We start from the raw sequence: 17,439 nt of genomic DNA, 5'->3' as shown, positions 1-17,439 counted from the left end.
AACACCTCGAATTACTGTGCATAAAAGCATGTTACCTTTTGGAAGTAATAATTTCCTCCAAACTTGGATTCAGCAAGGCCTTACCGCTGCGAGTACGACCTACTCGTTTTCAAATGCACCATGGACTTTGGTTAGACGATACTCTGCCATTCAGAAACTCTGGAATTCTCCAGAGAAACCTCCACGAGGTCTGGCTGCATCGAAGTCTTCAAAATAGTGAGCAACGTGCTTGGGTGTGGCTGGGCTTTATAGGCCTGCCACACCCCAAGATGGCTGCTGCCTCTAAAAACATGGGAATTGTAGTCCCTTCATAGAATAGCACTGATAAGTGCATCTTATCCACCAATGCCCTGAACCTGCAGCTCTATGAGCTTTGCCACAGGGCAGATGACGCTGGTGTTCACCTTTGGAACAAGAGGGGATGACAAGTGGTGCGCATAAAGCACCGCAGAGTTTCGTAGTGGAATTACGGGCGAGACCTGGACCGCACCAGGCCTTATTCCTGACACCAACACAGCCTCAGTGGTTTCTCTGACTAGCTCAGATCTTCCTACAGACCCCAAGATGAGCACAGCTACACTTTTGGACTGATTACTACTAGTATTATTACCACCACTGCTGCTATTGCTAGGGGCACTAAAGGTAGGAGTGGTGTTAGTAGGCTTGATGCCTTTCTTATGACAGGAGCTGTCTCCTGCCCTATGGTCTTTGGTTTTACACATTTAGCACCAATGCTTTTTAAAGTTGTAGGAAGAGGAAGAAGATTAATGCCCACCCCAAAGGAGTTCTGTGGGCCTGATGAAGTCTCATTTTGCTTGTTTTTGTCCCCACCCTTATCCTGATGCTTACCTGCACCCTTGTTCTTGTGGTTACCCCCTGTGTGAGTTTTCCTACTCACCCTGGTGCAAACCCACTTGTCTGCCTTCTTTCCAAATTCTTGGGGAGAGGGCAGATCAGAGTCCATCAGGTACTGATGCCCCTGATCAGATATACAGTTGTTCAAAATGTACTTTCTCAGAATTAGGTTGTATAAGCCCAGTTGGTCACTTACTTTGCTCCCATGCAACCAGCCTTCCAGGGTTTTCACAGAACTGTCCACAAAATCTATTCAATCTTGGGAGGACTCCTCTTTGGTTTCCCTGAACTGATTTTGTATTGTTCAGTGTCCAAAACAAAACCATCTAGCAATGCACTTTTTAAAGCTGGATAATTGTCTGCATTTTCCTCTCTGACAGCGAGGAGTTTGTCTTTGCCTTTGTCAGAGAAGGAGAGCCACAAGATTGCTGTCCACTGTCTTTGGGGGACCTTTTAAACTTTACATGCCCTCTCCAAGCAGTGAACCATTTTTGTAGATGTCATTTCCCACCTTGTAAGCTGGGGCTATCTTGCTCAGGTTCCCAGAATCATGAGTGCTCCCTGATTGTGTTGTCCCTGAAGCACAAATTGCTGCCAGCATGCTGTGTCAACTCCAAACCCTGTCTTTCCCTCTCCACTGCCAAGGCCTATCTAGGGCCAGCTGTTGCTGCTGCAGCCTCAGCTTGGCCTCCTCCAACCTCAGTTGCCTAAGCTCCCTGTCTAAGGAATCTTATCCTGCAGTGCATCAAAGGGTCCCCTCAGATACTGAGGAGATATGGGTATGGACAGAAGAGGATCTATCCCTCCTCCTGGGGACTCTCTGGACATACCCTCTAGGAGTAAGGGTGGGCCTACTGTCATTACCCCACTCCCACTACCTGCAGTGCTCCTAACAGGCCTGTGGTGTTCCCCAGGTTCTCCCTGACCCTCCCCAGAGTAGTCCAAATCTACCCTCTCCAGGACTGGAGGTTCAGTTTCTATTTCTCCCTCCTCCTGGCTGCCAGCATTGTCCTGGTTAGCTTGGAGAAGTTAGCCAAGAAGCAGACTCTTATTGGGATTTCTCCCTGTTCAGTTTTCTAATGGCACACATCTCCCTAAGCTCTTGTAAGGTGAGACTCTCATACTGAGAGTCTGGGACCTGAGAGTTCTGCTCTACTGAAGAAATTTCCTTGCTAGAGTTGTGTAGGTGTACCTAACTACTCTAACACTAGACTCCCAGAAAAGTTTGGAGCAAGAGCTATGCTAGACCCCTAGTTTACCCAAACTTAGGAGACTAGGGTGGTCATTACAACCCTGGCGGACGGTGTTAAAGCGGCGGTAAGACCGCCAACAGGCCGGCGGTAAAAATTTTGGAATTAAGACCGTGGCGGAAACCGCCAACAAAGACAGCCACTTGAACACTCAGACCGCCACGGCGGTACAAACAAACAGCGCGGCGATCACCGCCAACAGACAGGCGGAGACAATGTACCGCCCACTCTATTATGACAGGCCAATCCGCCACCTTTTCCGGGGCGGATTCACCCCGGATAAAAACACGGCGGAAATAGGAATTTCGAAGGGAAAACGCTCACCTCTACACACTCCACGAGGAACGACGACACCATGGAGCCGGAACTCCATATTCATCCTGCGCTAGTCTTCCTGCTCCTGTACCAGGAGCACCAACGCCGGCGGGGAAGACCACAGTGAGTACTGCACCTACGATATAGGGGAGGGGGGAGGCAAAACACAGGGACACACACACGCAACACCCCAACCCCCACCCCCACCCTCACCCACTACAACACACACACCAATGCATATCCAAACATTACAGTAACACCCCACAACACCCCCGGAAGAATGCAAAGACAAAAGGAAATTAGTGTAACCATTGTAATATATCAAAATAGAGCAAGCTAAAATATACATATATACACTATTAACAAAATACACACCACAACTAGTAGTCCAGGTAATGCACAATCATAGTCCGTGGACCGCTGGGCCCAAAATGCATGGGCAAGGCCCACACAAGATACCCGAACATGACGGAGAGAACACTGCAGGGGCATCAGATAGAAACACAACAGGCACCTCAGGGGGAAGGGAAGGGGGGAACCTCAGCTGGATGAGTGCGCGACGCCAGACCCACGAGGGGGCTCCATGCCCATTGATGTATCCTGGGGAGTGCAAAGCCACAGTCTCCCAAGTCTCCACAGTGGGTGGTTTGCCCACTGTTCAATCCTGGGGAGTGCAAAGCCACAGTCTCTCAAGTCTCTACAGTGGGTGGGTTGCCCACTGCTTTATCCTGGGGAGTGCAAAGCCACAGTCTCTCAAGTCTCTACAGTGGGTGGGTTGCCCACTGTTCAATCCTGGTGAGTGCAAAGCCACAGTCTCTCAAGTCCATACAGTGGGTGGTTTGCCCACTGTTCAATCCTGGGGAGTGCAAAGCCACAGTCTCTCAAGTCCATACAGTGGGTGGTTTGCCCACTGTTCAATCCTGGGGAGTGCAAAGCCACAGTCTCTCAAGTGGATGTCAATCTCCACTGGTTCTGGAGGGGCTTTGTGCCCAGAGTGCTTCATCCTGCCAAGGACAGAGGTAGTGGATGCATGTCTCCACTGGTTCTGGAGGGGTCTTTGTGCCCAGAGTGCTTCATCCTGCCAAGGACAGAGGTAGTGGATGCCTGTCTCCACTGGTTCTGGAGGGGGCTTTGTGGGCAGAGTGCTTCATCCTGCCAAGGACAGAGGTAGTGGATGCATGTCTCCACTGGTTCTGCAGGGGGACTGGTGCCCAGAGTGCATCACTCACCCCGTGACGGTCCCTGTTGCGTCACTGCCCCTGCCGCTCATGGGCTAGCGGTGCTTGACTTGGCGGTCCTTGCCCTGTTCAGTGGTGCATGCCCTGTTCAGCGGTGCTTGACTTGGCGGTCCTTGCCCTGTTCAGTGGTGCATGCCCTGTTCATCGGTGCTTGACTTGGCGGTCCTTGCCCTGTTCAGCGGTGCTTGCCCTGTTCAGCGGTGCTTGACTTGGCGGTCCTTGCCCTGTTCAGCGGTGTATGCCCTGTTCAGCGGTGCTTGACTTGGCGGTCCTTGCCCTGTTCAGCGGTGCTTGCCCTGTTCAGCGGTGCTTGACTTGGCGGTACTTGCCCTGTTCAGCGGTGCTTGACTTGGCGGTCCTTCATTGCCCAGCTGGCTGTGGCTGGCGGGGCCCTCCTGGGCAGCTGGGCTGTGGCTGGCGGGCCCCCCTGGGCAGCTGGGCTGTGGCTGGCGGGGCCCTCCTGGGCAGCTGGGCTGTGGCTGGTGGGGCCCTCCTGGGCAGCTGGGCTGTGGCTGGCGGGGCCCTCCTGGCCAGCGACGATAGGGCTGGCGGTGGCCTCCTGGCCAGCGGGGATGATGGCGGTCTTCTCCGCCGTGCTGGTCCTCCCAGACTTTGTGGCTTTCTTCTGCCCCTTCCCCATCTTGGGAGGAGTCACAGCTGAGTCCACATTCCCCCGGGACCCCTGTGAGCGGCTTGGGTGGCTGGAGTCTTCCCCCTCTCCCGCAGGGCACTGGCCAACTTCTGGTGCTTCACGGGGGGGACTGGCTGTGCTCTGGCTCCGTGATACACTGGCTGGCCTGGTGGCCGGTGCACTCCACATACCTGTGACAACAGGCACCACTGGTCCCGGTGATCTTGTGGCTGAGGTGCTAGTACGGGACCTATGAGTTAGACGGGGGTGGTGGGAAATAGGTTAAGGGTGGACAGGAAAAGTTGTTTGGAGACACTGGGACGGGTAGCTGGAGGGGGTTTGGGAGTGGAGGAAGAGGTGGAAGAGGTGGTGGTTGTAGGAGGTGTAACTTTTGTGGATTTTGGTGAAGGTGCATGCGCTGGAGGCTGTCGTGAGGTGGATGGCTGTTGGGTGAGTGTGTGCCTGCGTTTGTGTATCTTGGGAGGGGGCGTCACAGACACACTGGGAGAGGACACGGGGGACATGTGAATGCTTGTGGGGGTGGTGAGTGCACGTGAGCGGGGTGTGGTGGTGGGTGTGCTGGAGAGGGACGTAGCGGCTGTAGTGGTAGTGCATGCAGGTGTGAATGTAGATGAGACTGCGAGGGAGGAGGGAGACGACGAGGAGGGGGACACAGTGGAGGCAGTGGATGTTGGTGTGTCTGTATGTGTGTGATGCTTGCGTGGGTGCCTGTGGGATGTGTGGTGCTTATGTTTGCCTGAGCTTCCCTTGTGTTGTGAGGTGTGTGCTGGCTGGTCTGATGGTGTGCTTGGGATAGGCAGAGGTACGGGGGATTGGGTCTGGGTGGAGGAAGTTGGAGGGGGGAGGCTAGACACAGGGACAATGGCTGCCATCAGTGCTGAGGCCAGAGTTTGGACGGTTCGATGAAGGGCAGCCTGACCAAAATGAATGCCCTCCAGGAATGCATTTGTGTGTTGCAACTCCCTTTCTACACCCTGGATGGCATTCAAAATGGTAGACTGCCCAACAGTGAGTGAGGGCAGCAGAGGTGACGGGGGCAGGGGCTGAGGTGCCTGGGTCGAAGGTGATGCCCACCCTCCTGGGTGAGCGGGCACGGGGCAGAGGCTGAGGGGCTGCTGGGAGGGCGGTGCTGGTTGGGGGGGTGGTGGCTGTACCTGTTGAAGTGGGGGGCACAGATGTTGCCGCCACCACAAGGGAGCTCCCATCGGAGGACGAGTCCGTGTCGCTGGTTGCAGATCCTGTGACCGCTGTGGTTCTCCCCTCGCCCTCCATCCCACTGGTGTATTCAGAGTCCGTAGTGTGGGCCTCCATGCCCATGTGGGATGCAGCTCCCTCGTACCCTGGTGCCACTGCACCTCCGCCTGATGATGCTAATGCACACAAGAACAGGGAGACCGCAAAAAGAGGGGGGGAAACAGAAGAAAGACAGGTTCAGTGCATGGATTACCGCTACCGTTGGCGGACAAGACAGACACAGCAGCCCCCTGCACTACGTCGCGCTGTTGGGATCTACAGTGCAATTCCTGGGAAATGGCCTACAAGGCTATGGACGACATCTGCACACATAGATGACACAGGTGCATGAATAGCTGTACTTGGCACTCTACAGAGGTGGGGTGGGGGACCACAGGGCCATGCCTTACGATGGGGCCTAGCCTACGGAACTCGCCCTGGCCTAGGGAAACCCACAGCCCTCCTCCCCCACCAGACCCCTCCGCTGTGCACAAAGTCAGCAGAATGAGAGTGTACTCACCCCCTTGTGTCTGCTGTGATGCCCTCAAGCGCCCATCCAACTCAGGGTAGGCCACCGCCAGGATCCGGAACGTCAGGGGGTCATGGTTCGACAGGCACCCCTCCCACGTTGGGAGGCCATCCCCAGGTGAGCCTCCGCCGTCTTCTTGCTCCAGCGGCAAATGTCCTCCCATCTCTTCCAGCAGTGGGTGCTCCGCCTGTGGTGGACCCCCAGGGTCCGGACGTCCTTGGCGATGGCACGCCAAATATCCTTCTTCTGGTGGGAGCTGACCTACATGAAGAAGAGAAGTTATTACCACCTGCGCCGTCAAAGTGAGTGGCCCCCATCCCTACCCTTGCCATGTGGCACATGCACCCACCGTCTTTCATTCACTCAGAACTCTGCCCCCTTCCTTCTTACAACCAGCCCTCTCCACACAGGCATAGCCCATACAGCAAGCTCCCTGTGTACTTACCTGTTGGTCTGGAGGACCGTAGAGTAGCGTGTACAGGGGGAGGACCCCATCGCCGAGCTTCTCCAACTCCTCCGATGTGAAGGCAGGGGCCCTTCCCCCAGACGCACGAGCCATTGTTTCTTCCAGACCGAGGTCACAGCAGCACTTGCAGTGTAGGTCCTCTCCTGTCGAAGATCAGGTATCGAGTGATTGAACAGATAGAAAATGGTGGTCACGTCCGCTGCGGTGCGTACCATCACTGGCGGCGTCATCGTCATTGGCTCCTGGGACCCATAGGGTCCAATGTTAACCAATGCAGAATAGCGCTGCGGTCTCCGACCGCCTACCGCGACGGTGTACAACGCCAGCGCAGTTACCTCACATCCCACTGTCCCACTTTACAGGTCAGGCAGCCGCCATTTCAGGGGCCCACATGGCCTGATTACCAACTGCGTCACACATAACTAGGCCTACTCTCAACACACATACAGGCCACAATTTTTGTGTGAATGGTGTTCTGTGTAGACTGTGGGTACATACCTCTGAGTTGTTTGACTCTGTGCTCGCTGTTGTCCTTCCTAGGCAACGTCTGCTGGGACATGTGAGGAGATGGCGTAATCCTCCAGTGTACCGACCGCTGGTGGACCTGTTTACAATGGAGGAAAGACATTTGATCATCACCCACAGGTTTGACTGTGCCACAATCCAGGAATCATGTACCCAGTTGGAGCCAGACCTGATGTCAGCTATCCGCCATCCCACAGGAATCCCCCCTCAAGTGCAGGTGCTATCAGTGCTCCATTTCCTCGCAAGTGGGTCTTTTCAAACAACTGTGGCCATGGCATCAGGGATGTCCCAGCCAATGTTTTCCAACGTATTGTCCAGAGTGTTGTCTGCCCTGCTGAAACACATGCAGAGCTACATCGTTTTCCCTCAGGTGGAGGCTGCCTACAGTGAAAGGTGACTTCTGTGCCCTTGGACATATCCCCAACATCATAGGTGCCATTGATGGGACCCATGTGGCTTTGGTCCCCCCCCCACAGGAGTGAACAGGTGTACAGGAACCGGAAGAGTTATCATTCCATGAATGTACAGATGGTATGTTTGGCAGACCAGTACATCTCCCATGTGAATGCCATGTTCCCTGGCTCAGTGCATGACGCCTACATCATGCGGAATATCAGCATCCCTTATGTGATGGGTCAAAAACAGGCACTGGGTGTGGCTATTAGGTGACTCTGGTTACCCCAACCTGTCATGGCTACGGACCCCGGTGAGGAATCCCAGGACCAGGGCAGAGGAACGCTACAATGAGGCCCATGGGCGGACTAGGAGGGTGATCGAACGCACCTTCGGCCTCCTGAAGGCCAGGTTTAGGTGCCTCCATATGACAGGTGGATCCCTATTCTACTCACCAAAGAAGGTGTGCCATATCATCGTGGCCTGCTGTATGCTTCATAACTTGGCTTTGCGACGACAGGTGCCCTTTCTGCAGGAGGATGGTCCAGATGGCGGTGTTGTGGCAGCTGTGGAGCCTGTGGACAGTGATGAGGAGGAAGCAGAGGAAGAAGACATTGACAACAGGGACTCAGTCATCCAGCAATATTTCCAGTGAAACACAGGTGAAAATACATTCCTACCTACTATAAATGCTTTTACACTTCTACCTCTCTCCTGTCTGTCGATTTCACCCAGTGTATGGTCAATGAGTTGTCACTTTCCCTTACGGTTTCACAGGTGTGGGTCCCAATGTGTGTCATCTGCTTAGATTCCTCATGGACTAGAGCTGTGTGACATAGGTATGTTGACATTACTATTTGCTGGATATTTTGTCACTGTAATTGCAAATACACTATTTCAAAATCACAGACAGACTCCAGATCTTTTGCTGGTTTAGGAGTGTTTATTTACATACAATATATTGGAGGGGGAAGTTAAATGGTGAGGGGTGATGGCGGAGGAGTGTCCATGGCAGAGTCCAGTCTATTTATCTCATAGGTGCATTGCCCATATGGGCATAGGAAGTGGAGCTGGGGCAGTTCCAATATGGACAGGGTGACAAAGTGGGACAGTGGGTTGACAATCAGGGTGGTCTCATTTCTTGGCGGGGGTCTTGGCATCGTGCTCTGTCTTGTTCCTGGATCTCAGGGACCGCTTTCGGGGTGATTCTCCATCTGCAGGGGTGGGGTGCTGGTGTGGTGGTCCTGTGGCGGTGCCTCCTGTCCACTAGCACCGGCGGAGGTGGGGGGCAGTTCATTGTCCATGCTAGTGTCGGGGGCCCCTTGGAGTGCCACAGTGTCCCTCCTGGTGTTGAGTACTTCCTTCAGCACCCCTACGATGGTGCCCAGGGCGGAGCTGATGGTTCTGAGTTCCTCCCTGAACCCCAAATACTGTTCCTCCTGCATGCGCTGGGTCTCCTGAAACTTGGCCAGGACCGTTGCCATCGTCTCCTGGGAGTGGTGGTATGCTCCCATGATGGAGGAGAGGGCCTCAGGGAGAGTGGGTTCCCTTGGCCTGTCCGCCCCCTGCCGCACAGCAGCCCTCCCAGGTCCCCTGTATTCCTGGCCCTCCGTCCCATGGACCCTGTGCCCACTGCCACTTCCCCCAGGTCCCTGTTGTTGTTGGGGTGGTGGGTTATTCTGGGTTCCCTGTAGTGGTAGACACACAGCTGATTGACGTGTCCTGGGGACGGAGGTATGGGCCCGCTGGGTGGGTGCTGTGCTGGTGTTACCAGAGGGTGTAAGGCCTGTGGTGGCCTGTGCCTGTGTTAGGGGAACCGTCTGTCCCGAGGCCCACGATGGTCCGGGCTGGTCATCTAGATCCAGTTGTACAGAGCTGCTGTCATCACTGTGGGCCTCTTCTGTGGGTGGGGTGGAGATGTCTGGACCCTCCTGTCTGGTGACGTTGGGTAGAGGTCCTGCAGGGGTGTAATAGCATGATTATTGCATCTGTGTGTGTCATGGTGTGCAATGGGTGGGTGACCGTGTACCCCAGTGCTTGTATTCCTCTGTGGGGGCTTGTGTGATGATGGTTTAGGGGGGTGTATGGGTATGTGCAGTAGGCATGCTTTAGTGATGGGTGTCCATGCTTTGTTGTTGCATGCAGGGCTTGGTGTTGGGATGGGTGGTTTGTGATATTGGGACATTTGTAAGGAGTTGGAGTGATGGGGGTGAGGGTGAGGGTGGGGGTATGTGATGGCATGCAGGTAGGGTGGGGATATGGTAGTTAAAGGTTTGACTTACCGGAGTCCATTTCTCCACCGACTCCTGCGAGGCCCTCAGGATGCAGAATCTCCAAGACCTGCTCCTCCCATGTTGTTAGTTGTGGGGGAGGAGGTGGGGGTCCGCCGCCAGTGCGCTGAACCACCTGGTGGTGTCTTGAGACCACGGAATGCACCTTCCCCCGTAGGTCGTTCCACCTTTTCCTGATGTTGTCCCGATTTCTTGGGTGTTGTCCCACTGCGTTGACCCTGTCGACTATTCTTCGCCATAGCTCCATCTTCCTTGCAATGGAGGTGTGCTGCACCTGTGCTCCAAATAGCTGTGGCTCTACCCGTACAATTTCCTCCACCATGACCCTGAGCTCCTCCTCCGAGAACCTGGGGTGTCTTTGCCGTGCCATGGGGTGGTGTGGGTGATGTGTGGGATGGTGTGTGTGGTGATAAGTGTGGTGATATGTAGTGGTGTGTGATGTTTTGTGCGTGGAAGTTGTGTGGGTGATGGTGTTGAGTGCCTGTGGATGCTAGTTTGTGGATGGTGGTGTCTCTCTCTGGCCTTCTCTCTGTAATAGTAGTCGTAGGGGTTTGTGGGTGATGTGGGTGTGTGGTTTATATTGTAATGGGTGTGTGGGAGTGGTGTGTGTATGTGTATCAGGTGTGTGTATTTTGAATTGTCCAATGTGGCGGTGTTTTGTGGGTGTGTGTATTTTGAGCGCGGCCGTGTGTACCGCCAATGGAATACCGCGGTTGAAAGACTGCCGCGTGGATTCGTGGGTCGTGATAGCGTGGGCGTATTTCTGTTGGCGTGACGGTGGAGGTTTTATTTTCGCCAGTTTATCACTGACCTTTGGTGTGGCGGACTTGTGTGGGTGTCTGAATATTGTCGGATTCCGAACTGTGGGTCATAACAGCTGTGGCGGAATTCCGCTGCTGCGGCGGTGTGTTGGCGGTCTTTTGCACGGCGGTAAGCGGCTTTTACTGCCGATGTTGTAATGACCCCCCAGATATCTTACAACTAAGGCCCTCATTATGACATTGGCGTGAAATCACACTTACTGCCACGCTGACTGTCGCCAATTTACCACCGCAGCCGTGGACATCCGTTTACCATATTATGACATACACACCAATCCGTCAGTAGTCAGCCACAGACACATGTCCGCCAGACCAAAGGTCAGTGACAAACTGGCGGTATCAGAACCCACACTGTTACGCCCACAGAACTACGCCCACCACATTACGACCCACGAATCACCACGGCGGACATTCAACGGCGGTTAACCATTGGCGGTACATACCGCTGCCCTCAAAATGCACACACACACAAAACAACATCACATTGGGCAATTCAAACAACACACACCTGACACCCATACACACACCACACCCACACACCCACATTACCCACAACCCTTTACCATTCCAAACCATTGCCAGCAGAGAGACATAAAGGCCACAGACACAACCAGAGTCACACATTATACACCCCTCACACACCCCACATCACACACCCCACATTACCCTACACACCCTCCCCTACACACCTCACACAACACCCATAGCACCACAAATACATTCCCGTTTCACAGAGGAGGAGCTAAGGGCCATGGTGGAGGAAATCAGGGTAGAGCCACAGCTATTTGGAGCACAGGTGCAGCAGATATCGATTGCTAGGAAGATGGATCCATGGCGGAAAATCGTGGACAGGGTCAGCACCATGGGACAGCACCCAAGAACTAGGGATGACATCAGGAAGAGGTGGAACAATCTATGGGGGAAGGTACGTTTCATTGAAGCAAGACACCAGCTTGCTGTACAGAGGACTGGCGGTGGACTCCTACCTACTCCCCCACAACTAACAACATTGGAGGAGCAAGTTTTGGCAATCCTGCATCCTGAGGGCCTGGCCGGAGTAGGAGGAGGACTGGACTCTGGTAAGTCAACTCTTTACTTCTACTACACTACTACCCCCCCACCTGTATGTCTTCACATAACCCTACCCTCACTTCCATCACTCCACTTCATCCCACACACCCCACCATCACATCTCACTCATCCCAATGCCATGCCCTGCATGCTCTACCAATGCATGGACACCCCTCACAGCCCTGCATGGACACTCATCACTAAAGCATGCACACTATAGAGAACTAATCATCCCACCATACACCAACGTACACAAGTGAAAGCTGCCAGGGCAAATACAACCAAAGAGGGCAAGCCACGAATGCACAATATGTCAGACACAGAAACCATAACACATCATTTACATCCCCACAGGTACCCCAGCCAATGTCAGCAGAGAGGAGGTACCAGCATAACCAGTCCCCCAACAGAAGAGACCCACAGTGATGACAGCAACTCTGGTCTTCAGGATCACAATGACCTACCTGGCCCATCAGGGACCTCTGGACAGCCAGTTACCCAGGCCCAGTCACACACCACCACAGAGCCTCTCTATAGGGAAATGCCACCCTTGGCATGGTTACCCCCTAACCTTTTGCCTTTTGTTGATGCCAGTTATGATTGAAAGTGTGCTGGGACCCTGCTAACCAGGCCCCAGCACCAGTGTTCTTTCCCCAAACTGTACCTTTGTTCCCACAATTGGCACAGCCCTGGCACACAGATAAGTCCCTTGTAAATGATACCCCTGGTATCAAGGGCCCTGTGGCGAGGGAAGGTCTCTAAGGGCTGCAGCATGTATTATGCCACCCTGGGGACCCCTCACGCAGCACATGCACACTGCCTCACAGCTTGTGTGTGCTTGTGGGGAGAAAATGACTAAGTCGACATGGCACTTCCCTCAGGGTGCCATGCCCACATCCTACTGCCTTTGGCATAGATAAGTCTCCCCTCTAGCAGGCCTTACAGCCCTAAGGCAGGGTGCACTATACCACAGGTGAGGGAATAGTTGCATGAGCAATATGCCCCTACAGTGTCTAAGCTAAACCTTAGACATTGTAAGTGCAGGTAGCCATAAATAGTATATAGTCTGGGAGTCTGTCAATTACGAACTCCACAGTTTCATAATGGCTGCACTGAAATCTGGGAAGTTTGGTATCAAACTCCTCAACACAATAAATCCACACTGATGCCAGTGTGGGATTTATTGAAAAATACACCCAGGTGCCATCTTCGAGATGCCCCATAAATACCAGTCCGATTCCTAGTGCCAGGCTGACCAGATTCTGCCAGCCTGCCACAACCAGGTGAGTTTCTGGCCACGTGGGGTGAGTGCCTTTGTCACTCTGTGGCCAGAAACAAAGCCTGCACTGGGTGGAGGTGATTCTCACCTCCCCCTCCAGGAACTGTAACACCTGGCGGTGAGCCTCAAAGGCTCCTGCCTGTTGTTACAGCACCCCAAGACATCCCAGGGAGGAGTCACCTACCAGACAGGACAGCCCCTAATGTGCCCTGAGCCGAAGTGACCGCTGCCTTTAGAAATACTCCATCTTGGTTTTTGAGGATTCTCCCAATAGGAATAGGGATGTGCCCCCCTCCACTCAGGGATGAGGCACAAGGCGGGTGTAACCACCCTCAAGGACAGTAGCCATTGGCTACTGCCCCCAGACCTAAAACACACCCCTAAATTCAGGATTTAGGGGCGACCCTGAACCCAGGAAATCCAATTCCTGCAACCTAAAGAAAGAAGAAGGACTGCTGACCTGAAAGCCCTATAGAGACGACAGAGACGACAACTGACTTGGCCACAGCCCTACCGGCCTCTTTCCAGACTCAAAGAACCTGCACAACGACGCATCCCGTGGGACAAGCGACCTCTGAGGACCAGAGGACTGCCGTGCACCCAAAGGACCAAGAACCTCCCGAGAACAGTGGCACTGTTCAGAAACTGCAACAAACTTGCAACTTTGAAACAACTTTAGAGACTCTCACTTCCTGCCAGAAGCGTGAGTCTTCACACTCTGCACCCGACGCCCCCTGCTCGAGTCCAGGACAACCAACACCGCAGAGAGGACTCCCAGGTGACTCCAATGACGTGGACTCCCTGAGTCAACCTCCCTGAACCCCCACGGTGAAACCTGCATAGAGAATCCAGAGGCTCCCCATGACCGCGACTGCCTGGTAACAAAGTAACCCGATGCCTGGACTAAGCACTGCACCCGCAGCCCCCAGGACCGAGAGGAACCACCTACCAGTGCAGGAGTGACCAGCAGGCGGCCCTCATCCTAGCCTAGTTGGTGGCTGGCCCAAGAAGCCCCACAGTGCCCTGCCTGCATCGCCAGAGTGACCCCCGTGTCCCTCCATTGCTTTCTATAGCAAACCTGACGCCTACTTTGCACACTGCACCCGGCCGCCCCTGTGCTGCTGAGGGTGTGTTTTGTGTGCCTGTGTGTGTCCCCCCCAGTGTTCTACAAACCCCCCTGGTCTGCTCTCCAAGGATGCAGGTACTTACCTACTAGCGGACTGGAACCGGAGCACCCCTGTTCTTCATAGGCGCCTATGTGTTTTGGGGCCTCCTTTGACCTCTGCACCGGACCAGCAATGTGTTGCGGGTGCTGTGGCTTTGGGGTTGCATTGAATCCCCAACGGTGGGCTGCTTATGCCCAGGAGACTGACTGTGTAAGTGCTTTACTTACCTGCAAAAACTAACCAAACTTACCTCCCCCAGGAACTGTTGAATTTTGCAGTGTCCACTTTTAAAATAGCCTATTGCCATTTTAACCAAAACTGTGTATACTACTGTTTTAAATCAAGGTTCTGTACTTAGCTGTGTGAAGTACCTTGCATTTTATGTACTTACCTCAAATCATGAATCTTGTGGTTCTAAAATAATTTAAGAAAAGATATTTCTCAATATAAAAAAATATTGGCCTGGAGTTCAGTCTTTGAGTGTGTATTCCTCATTTATTGCCTGTGTGTGTACAACAAATGCTTAACACTACCATCTGATAAGCCTACTGCTCAACCACACTACCACAAAATAGAGCATTAGTATTATCGAATTTTGCCACTATCAACCTCTAAGGGGAACCCTTGGACTCTGTGCACACTATCTCTCACTTTGAGATAGTATATACAGAGCCAACTTCCTTCAGTCCCCCATCAGGAAACACCACCACAACACCCACCCAGCGAGTCCACACCTCTGTCCCCAGGACACGTCAATCAGAAGTGTGTCCACCTCTACAGGGACCCCAGGCCACACCTCATACCTAAGACACTCAGGGACCTGGGGTCAGTGGCAGTGGGCACACCATTCCGGAGACAGAGGCACAGGCCAACATGGAAACTGGGAGGAGTGCTGTGCGCCAGGGGGTGGACAGGCCCAGGGAACCGACTCTCCAGGAGGCACTTGCAGACTTCCTGGGAGCTGTTTAACATTCCCAGTACACGATGGGCCAGATCCTGGGCAATGTGCAGGAGAACAGGTGGCTGCAGGAGGGACAGTACCAGGGGATCAGGAAGGACTTGCAGGCCATTAACAACACCCTGATCTCCATAGCAGGGGTGCTGGCAGATATGGCAAATATTATGAGGGAGGCAGTCACACAACAGTGGGCCCCTGCCACTAGCCAGGCATCTGAACAGCCTTCCACCTCTGCTACCCCTAGTGGACAAGAGGCCCCGCCACAGAACTCACAGGCCACCAGCACCCTTCTCCCTGCAGAAGAACCACCCCGCAAACGTTCCCTGTGATCGAGACAGAAGCCAGAGACACTTGCTAAGACCCCACCAGGAAATTATACTCTCCTGATTGTCACCCTTGTATCCCACACAGTCACCCTGTCCACCTTGAACTGCCATTGCTCCCCTTCCTATGTCCCTTTGGACAATGCACCTGTGCTATAAATAGACTGGAACAATTCCCTGTACTTTTCCCCGTCATCACCCCATCCCATTGCACTTGCCGCTCTATATTTTAACACTTCAATAAACACCCTTGGAAAAAAAAGAAGTTTGGAGCATGTCATGTATATGAACTATGTATTCATTGAAACAGGTACAAACATTGCAAATCAACTGTACAGAAAATTAGCATAGATTAATAACCTGTAGCTGGCTGCAGCGATCACACCTGGAGCATATGTAAGGTCACCAACATCTGCAAAACGAATTGCCAGAGGGAACAGTAACTGGGCATAGAGGTGGGAAATATCAGCATGCCAGTGCCACAGAAATTCAAACAAATGTCATTGAAATGTGAAGTAACACTGTCCTACCTGTGTGTCATTGGAAGTATTATCTGATCACTGATGTTCTATTGTCCTCATCCTCTGCCTCCTAATCCTCACGGTCCACTGCTGGCACACGGGCATCTCCAGCCTCCTTCTCCTGCAGGAATGGGACATGGCATCATAGGGCCAGGTTATGCAACATGCAGGATGCCACCACTATCTGGCAGACGTTCTTGGGTGAGTAGCACAGGGATCCACCTGTAAGATGGAGGCACCCGAACCTGGCCTTCAGGAGGCCAAAGGTCAGGGGTCAGCAGCCATGATAGGTTGGTGTAACCAGAGTCACCTGCAAATTTTGAGGGACAACATTTAGCTACACACTATTCCATATGGCCCACACCATACCCATACACCAACATCTACTGGGTGGGAACCAGGGCTCACCTATTAGCCATATCCTGTGCCTCTGTAGTTGGGCCATCACATTTGGGATGCTGCTATTCTTCAGGACAAAGGCATCATGCACCGACACAGGATACTTAGCATTGACTTGGGAGATGTTCTGGTCCGCCAAGCACACCATCTGTACATTCATAGAGGAGAAACTCTTCCGATTGCTGATCACCTGTTCATTCTGGAGGGGGGAACAAATGCAATATGTTTTCCATCAATCACCCCAATTATGTTGGGGATATGTCCCATTGCATAGAACTCGGCCTTCACTGTGGCCAAATCTTCAACCTGGGGGAAAACAATGTAGCTGCACATGTGTATAATCAGGGCAGTCAACACTCTTGTTAGCACTATTGAGAGGCTGTGACATTCTTGCTGCCAAGCCCACTGTCCCTTGGAAAGAACCAGTTGTCAGGAAATGGAGCACTGATAGAACTTGCACATGCGGGGGGATCCCAGTGGGGTGACGGATGCAGACATCAGGTCAAGCTCCAAATGGGCACACAGCTCAGTGCAGTGATTGTGGCCCTGTCAAGTCTATAGGTGAGTATTATGTGCCAAGTCCACCGGGGGCCTGTACACAGGGGTATGTCTCCATCTCCTATTCATTTGCAGCGGTAGGAATCTATGGGGCAAAAGAGTGATGAGCAGGTCACAAACTGAACAATGGAGCTACAACAGAATTTTGCATGCTGTTAACTTGTAATGGGTCAGTGTGATTTGTCCACTGTGTCCTAATTTCACCAGTGACACAGCAATTTTCCAGGGCCTGCCCCCCACCCCCGAAATGGCGTATGCCTGTCCTGTGTGGAGGGACAAGTGGAAGTGAGGTAATCCACTGACGTTGTGCGTCATTGGGGGAGGCAGTCAGGAATCGCTGTGCAACTCCTCATTGGTTAACATTGGGCCATATGGGTTACAGTGGCCAATGGTGATCTACGCCGGTGGTGACGGTATGCACTGCCGCGGAACTGACCGCCATTTTCTATCTGATCCCTCACTTGCTACCTGATCTTCCACAGGAGAGGACCTACACTGCAAGTGCTGCTGTGGCCTGTGTCTGGAACCTACCATGGCCCGTGTGACCAGGTAAAGGGCCCCAGCCTTCACTTTGGAGGAGTTGGAGAGACTGTACT

This window comes from Pleurodeles waltl, chromosome 5 (assembly GCF_031143425.1).
Source record: "Pleurodeles waltl isolate 20211129_DDA chromosome 5, aPleWal1.hap1.20221129, whole genome shotgun sequence".
Lineage (NCBI taxonomy): Eukaryota > Metazoa > Chordata > Amphibia > Caudata > Salamandridae > Pleurodeles > Pleurodeles waltl.
The sequence above is the reverse complement of the archived record's forward strand: the minus strand, read 5'-3'. Positions refer to the sequence as shown.